The sequence below is a fragment of the Oryzias melastigma genome, linkage group LG10, assembly GCF_002922805.2.
Source record: "Oryzias melastigma strain HK-1 linkage group LG10, ASM292280v2, whole genome shotgun sequence".
Lineage (NCBI taxonomy): Eukaryota > Metazoa > Chordata > Actinopteri > Beloniformes > Adrianichthyidae > Oryzias > Oryzias melastigma.
Window position 1 is genome coordinate 26,521,233 of NC_050521.1, and position 7,262 is coordinate 26,528,494.

General features: G+C 39.7%; 1 protein-coding gene across 2 annotated transcripts in view; it reads left to right on the forward strand.

Annotated features, from left to right (window-relative positions):
- The window catches only part of LOC112137855 (polycomb group RING finger protein 3), a 53,374-nt gene that overhangs the window by 17,077 nt on the left and 29,035 nt on the right, over nt 1–7,262 (forward strand). The window contains exon 1 of one of the 2 annotated variants that reach the window (XM_024260383.2): nt 6,277–6,430. The exons of the other annotated variant lie outside the window; for it this stretch is intronic. The gene's annotated coding sequence lies outside the window, so the exon portion shown is untranslated. Of the gene's footprint in view, nt 1–6,276; nt 6,431–7,262 lie in introns of those variants that run through there. 2 annotated transcript variants of the gene reach the window in all.

A 7,262-nucleotide genomic window follows, 5' to 3' on the forward strand; every position in this document is an offset into this window, starting at 1 on the left:
GCTTCAGCGTTTTCAGCTATCAGCTTCAGCGTTTTTAGATATAAGTTTCAGCACTAGCATCTTCAGCTGCCAAACTCAGCATTCAGACTAGCATTATTGCAGGTAATGCTCATAATTATGGTAAAACGTTTTAAAAAATTAGTTCAATAAATGTTTATCCCGTTGGTATGTTTTGTATTTTGGCCCCTTGTGCAATTGTGCCTGCCGTAGAGAGAAAACAAATTTTTTTCTATGGGCGTGCTGCGGATAACAGGTCGTAATAAGGGGCAGGTGTTTCATACAGATTTATTGCTGTGCTCCTTGCATGCACCGTGACTGTTAGAAATGAGGAAATTGAACAATTGGGGTGTAGTTTGTGTGGACATGCCACAGGCGTCCTACGGGCGCTTGTATATCACGTGTACATGCATTCAGTCAGTAAGAAGTCACCTTATTAATGACCAGAATGTGGTATAAGGACGTCGTCCAACAAAATCTTTTATAGACTTACCACACACACAACAATGGTATGTTCTATTTTCATGACCTCTTTTGAGTTGGCTGCACCATATACCCCTAGATTCCCTTTAAGATGCGGCTGCTCGTCTCTACAACCCAAAAACAGGTCAACGGGTCAATTCCCTTACAGGTCATTGAACTCGATTTGTCCGTCAAATTTATGCTGACTGTCTCTATTTGGACGTGCAGCAAATTCCCTGCTTGAAGCGTGTACAAAAATGTGTTCATAAACTTGATGCCCCTGACACGTGTGGAAGGAGCTACCGCTAAAAGTTTTTACCCTGATTGGTACATGGAACAGTCTGAATATCGTATTTACAATTCATGAAAGACACCGAGGATGTGGAGAGATCAGGTTTATTTATTTGAAAGAGCTCTACAAAAGCGTCTGTAATCACGTCTCCATATCTGGGTTCATGAGATCATTCAGAGACTCTCCCAGTAGTTTCAGCATCTGCTGCAGGAGCTGTGTCTGAGTGATGGACGCTTTCAGCGGTACTTCTGTCTCTCTCTCTTTGATGACCCACATTAGTCAGAGGAGAAAAAATAAGAATACAATTAGAGGATCTCTTTATTGTCGTCTCAATACTAGTTAGAAAAATATATGAAGTTCAGAAGGAGAACGATCAGATTCTCCCTCATGTTGCTTTTAGACTCGAGCATTGAACCAATGTGTTCTCACTCCCAACTCGTCATATATATGTATGGTTCAGGACCCCTCCGCATAACTTTTTGACGTTTTGGGTGTCCCTAACTCATCTTTTTTTTAACATGCTGGATTTTCCCACTAAATCAGGGGTCCTAAACCTCAGGGCCACGACCCGGTTCTGGTCCACAGACAGGGAGAAAATGCACAGACTAATAAGGAGTCTCCAACCTTTGGGACGTGGACTTGTACCGGGATGCAGACCACACCAGTATCCTAAACTCAGTACCTTAATCCGGTACCCATTCTGCGTCCTGTACTGCACCACGAGGGTTGGGGACGCCGAAAACGTCAAAAAGTGACGTGGAAGGGGCCTTAACCGTACGAGTTGAGAGTGAAAATGTGTAGCATTGTACACGTCAAAGCCCGAAGCTGAGTCCTGATTTGTTGACGTCTTCTTCACCCAAGTTGGGGTGGCTGTGTGCAGCGGCAGGGCAGTCGTTTACCAACACCGTTTACCAAGTTTATACTTTTGAAATCTGAATGCAGCACAATGATCAAATCATGCTTCTGCCTGATCTCTCTCAGTGTGAACTCAACTTAAGACTATATATCTGTAGATAGGCCTTCGAAATGATCTTAAAGTCCAATGTGAGGCTTCCCAAGAATGTGGAGAAAATGTGTTTCTGCACATCAAACAATAAGTACAATAACGTCACTAACGGCCCGAGGGCACCACTGCCTGACCCGACACTGCCTTTCATGTTCCAACCTGTGGGTGACCTGAAGATAACTTCACAGAAAATAGATCCAGTTCCTAAAGTTATGAACTATTGTACCCATGCTAAATACTAACAACATTTGCAGTCCTTTTGGACTCCTAAAAGAAGGGCTGATAGATGGAACAAACAGTTTAAATGGATTTAAAGTCCCATCAGCTGCAGAAAACTCTAATAATTCTGCATTTGTTGGGTTGCTTTTTTCTTTGTAACACTATACTTTATACCTTCTATCGTCTGTCTTGGCCTGTACTTCTCTCTATTGGTTCTATAACTGTTTTAATTCGTGTCTATTTGCTGAGGACTGACCATGCTGAGTCTGATCAAAAGAAGTGTTGAATGAGAGCAAACGCAGCAGATTGCTCTAAAAAAACAGCCTCCAGTCACAGAATCTCTCAGTTACAAAGAGCAGAAGGGGAGGTCCTTCTATCAGAAACAGCTCAGCAAAATGACTTCACCCTAAACTCTTCTGGGGTAAACTCTTCCCCATTCTGACCCCATGTGAGAATCACTGGAGACGGTGAATGGATAACCAGAGGAGCGCAGCGGCTTCAGGCGGCAGTTTTCTGTCTTTGCACTGTAAACATGAAATCGCTGAAGCAGATTTTTCAGCTGCGGTCGGCTCTCTGTGGGTGACGAAACCAGACGGACCGGTTTCATTCAGAGGTGCTGGTGGGGATAAACGAAACTTCTGTGGCAAACTGTCGCTGCTGGACGGGTTTGGGGTTTGAGTGGGAGGTGGTGATGAGGAGGAAGAGCGGTTCGTTTTTGCAGTTTTATTTTTCATTCATTTCTCGGAGATCTGAAAATGTGGCTGTATTTGATTGATGAGGATCAATAGCTCTTCATATATTTAATCTATGTTGATCTGAAATGTTAATAGAAACAGTTCAAATGTGGAGATGAAGGTAGATGGTTCATTATTTACTGAAATCTTTTTAGACACTTGAGTTTTACTGCATTAATGATGGCGGTGAATTTATCAACACGGCTGCCTTGAAATAAGAATCCAAAAGCAAAGTTTTAGTGTTGATGAATTTAGGAGAGTAGCAATAAAGCAAAGTGTAAATCCAAGTTTGTGTACCATGAAAAATAAACTTTTTGAGCTTTGAAGTATATTATAATGTCAATTTCTTTCTATAAACGACCCCAAAGTGTTTTTTTTTGATCCGTTAACACATTTATGAGTATTTCTCTAAAAACTGAGCACCAGCCCCTTCCAACCCAGGAAAACAAGGTTCTCACCCGCTTGTATCAGCTGCTAACTTTGCCGCTCATCTAGAGGTTATCTGTCGCTAACTTTGCAAGCCACAGAGTTACCATAATCAGACGGGGAGGGGGGGCACGTGTGTATATAATATTTTTTAGGCTGAGGCTTAAGATCATTATGAAAAATGGCTTTTTAAGGCATTTAGGTTTTGGGATTTTGGTTAAAAACTTCCTAATCATAATTAAAACACGACTGAGAACATTTTTTTTTTAAATAAAAAGAATTGACATAGGGTGACTTTAAGACTCAAGTTCTCCAGATCATCATTGGAAGTCAGAACTGGTTCTAAATGGTCTTCCTGTAAAATTTTAAAGGTTTAAAGCCCTACTCCCATCATCTTTTGATCTATTTCCAAAGCGTTCCCAGCAGTATTTAAATTAAGATGATGTTGTTTTTAGCTAAAATCAAAAAGTTGTTTTCTAGGACATAGTTTCTGCAGCAGGAGATTATTAGAAATTCACCTCTGAGTTGCTGGCGGGACCGTTGGCACGGAGCAACCCCGCCCCCACTTCCTGTCATTCATGTGTTTAACACGGTCTCCTGGTACCTCACAGCCCCTCAAACCTCCATCCTAACATTAGTAACAAAAGTGGTGAGCAGGATCTTCTCTATCCATACGTACAGTTCAGATCCAGATATATTTTTTTAAGCTGCATTTTTGCTTCTGCTCCTGATTTACTATTTGAATTAAGAAATACTCAGAAATGCAATTTTCAGCTTAATTTTCCATATAAATCCATTAAATGTTTCAATACGCAGACTGGAATTGTTTGTTTCAGAGTCTAGGTGAACTTCTACACCTGTTAATTACATTACGATCAGCCTTCGTTTCACCTGTGTGATTACTAGTAGAACAGCGAGACGTTGTGGAAGAAATAAACCTCTATGTTTTAGCCGAGGCGCCAGATCTCTGATTTTACGGCGTTTGTTCTTCATGTCTGGAGCCTGATGTTCGTGCACAAACAAGTGATGCTGTCTTCCAGCACGTTCCATCTCCTGCAGGCGACTGCAGTCCTGCCTCTTACCGCTCAAAGTACATTTGTGATCTTATCTGGTCTGAGTCCCTTCCTGTTTACATCCCTGTGCATTAGAGCTGCTGCAGTAATGTTCTCCGTCCAACACCTTTGGGACTTTTGATGAGTCGGCTGCAGGTTTCACTCGCTCACGTCAGGATCTTCAGGTTCAAAATCCAGCAGGTTAAAAAAAAATGTCCTTTAGATAATAGTTATGAGTTTCAAACAATAACAGATCTACACACTTGTTTTTATTAAATAATATTTATCATTTAGATTAAATAATAAATGATCTGCAAATTTTTAAACATATTAATTTTCAGCTATTTAATTACTATTTATTTAATTTTCCTTTCACTGAAGCTTCTGCAGTTTTTAATTTCTAGAGTTTTTTAAAGTATGTAGAGCTTGGGTTGACTTTATATAAATAGATTATTAAAATCCTGCACAGAGGATCTCTGCCATGATTGAATTTTTACTGTTTTGCATTAAAAAAACAATTTTGCTTAACTTAAAGGCAATAAAAAGGAATTTTCTAAAACTGCTCATAATAATGACATAAGAACAAAAGCTAAGTTACATGAATCTGAGCTGTTTTTTGTAGGTCAGTTGAATTGAAAGGAATTTGTGTTTTTTAATTCCGTCCTTAATGAGTTTATTTTTTCAGTGACTTTTTCTTTTCTACTTTTTGAATATATTGACACAATTTGATTTTATTTATTACCACAGGGAGAGCAGATTTTGTTTGATATTATTGATGTGTTTTCTTCTCGAAAATTATTTGTTTTGTATAAATCCAGCATGTATAACCTTTTTCATGATTAATTTTCTTTTCCTCTCTTTAACGAGTCAGTGAATAAATCTCTTTTGTTTATTCTAGTTCTATTTTAAACAAACAGAAGGACTCCTGTTGATGTATTTTATCATTGCTGAAGGTGGATACTTTCTCTTTTTGTTGTTCATCCTTTTAAGATTACAAGAGGATAACAAAAACTGTATCTCTATTTATTATAGGTAAATGATTTGAAGGTCCTTAAGATGTTTAAATATCATTTACGTTGATTGAAAATTTTTTGGATTGAAATTTCTTTCTGTTTGTTTTTCTTTCTTTGATTCCTCTTAACTCTAATTTTTCATTTATTCTTTTTTGTCATAAATCTCAAATTAAAACAAGATTGTCCCCCCATTGATTAATAAATCTTTAGATAGTAATTAATAACTTTAGGAAATGCATAACATTTTCTACGAAAAAATAATCATCAGGTTATCCACTTTCCAAAAAATATACAAAATGCAAAAACAAAAGTATTTTGAGAGGAAAACACATTTTTCTATGCAGTTGGGAAATCTCATGTTTGAGAAAGTTGTTGGACTGTAATTTGGTTATTTAAAGACCCACTTTGATAAATTGTTTTTAATCTGTTCTCGTGGCATTTTGTTGATAAAAGAGGACACATATAAAGATAATTGAACTCAAAATTGTATTTCTGAGTATTTTCTTATTCAAATTGTTGTGAATCAGGTCGTATATCAGCTTCCTGGTCTGAGCTCTTAGCACCGGGGAGAGGAAGAGGGGCGGGGTTGCTTCGTTTGCTAACGTCCTGCCCACAACTTAAAAGGGAATTTCTGATGAACTCCTGCGGCTCTGCAGAAACTATGTCCTAGAAAACAACTAATTGTGGTTAAAATTTTGGCTAAAACAGCATCATCATGACTAAAATCCGATCAATCGGAAGATGATTAGGACTTTAAAGGATTCATGCGCTTTTATTTCAGCTAATGACCTGATAAATTCTTGGAAACGGTCTCATGGGGGCGACATCTGGACGCCAACCACCTGTTGGAGTGGCAGCTGTTGAGCTGATGTGCATAATAGGCGTTCACCGCCGCCGCTGAATTCTGCCCCGTGGCTTCAGCTCAAACACTCCACAGAGTTTCAGACGGTCGCCGTGCACTTTTTAAAAGTAATTGCTCCCGTCTGACACCTGAGCACAATGAGCCAATTAACAGGCAGTTGGATTAGTGGCCTCTGCTCCGGCATCGCCATGGTAACGGATGGGAAAAGATGTATATGCTTTTGGATTTAAGCAAAAAGAAAACAAACAAAAAAACAAGTAAACGGTCGTCCGTTGGGCATCAAGTTCATGCTTTTCTGAGCTTCACTGCAGACGTCGGTCTGATTAGGATCTTTCTCACCAAATTCTGATCTGCTTTCAGCTGACAGGCAAGTACGAAAATCCGAAAACCTCTGGAAGTGAAATCTGCACATTTACATGTAAAACTGTTCATTTTTTAAATCTCAAGCGGATCAATTTGTTGCCGTCTCAGTGGGCAGAAACACAGAAGGTCTCCTGAAGAAGAGCAGGTCCAGCTCCTCTTCAGGAGGGCCTTTAAGGCGGGTGATCAAGCCGGTCCTGAGGAGGGGGCTGCTCTCATTCAGGTCTGTGGTGGAGATGAGGTTCAGTCATGAACAAACCTCCACTGCAGGACTGAAGAGGTGGAGGAGTGTCTTCTCCTTCCAGCCTCTAACCCCGCCCTCCGTGACTTCCACTTGTGCAACAGCAGTCTCGGCTCTTTGCTCCGACTTGTTTCATCGACTGTTTTGTGTTTCTGTGGAGCTGCGGGGGGTGTGGCGGTTAGCTCAGCTGCCTCAGAGGAAGAGGGTTTGATTCCCGGCGTAAGGCTTTAGGTTTTATTAGGGTTTGTAAGTCTGACTTTCTCTGTCAAACTCTGCATTTACCCACAGCTGGGTTTGACACCAGCAGCCACAACTGCTGAGTAACCAGTGAGGTGTTCACCACTTCAAGTGGATTTATTATTAACTCTCATCCATAACCAGAGTCAAAACATTTTATTTATGCTTCTGTTTGTGTTTATGTTGTCACTGCCAAATTTCTTCACCATTTGATTGGACCCAAGAAAGAAAGGAGGGTTACAAATTTGACTCCAATTGAAAAACTAATGGCTCTATAAACCTTTAATACCAGCGCTGTCCCTGATATGACTACTTTTTTCATAAACTCATACCAATTACTGGTCTTTTTTTTTTTTTTTTT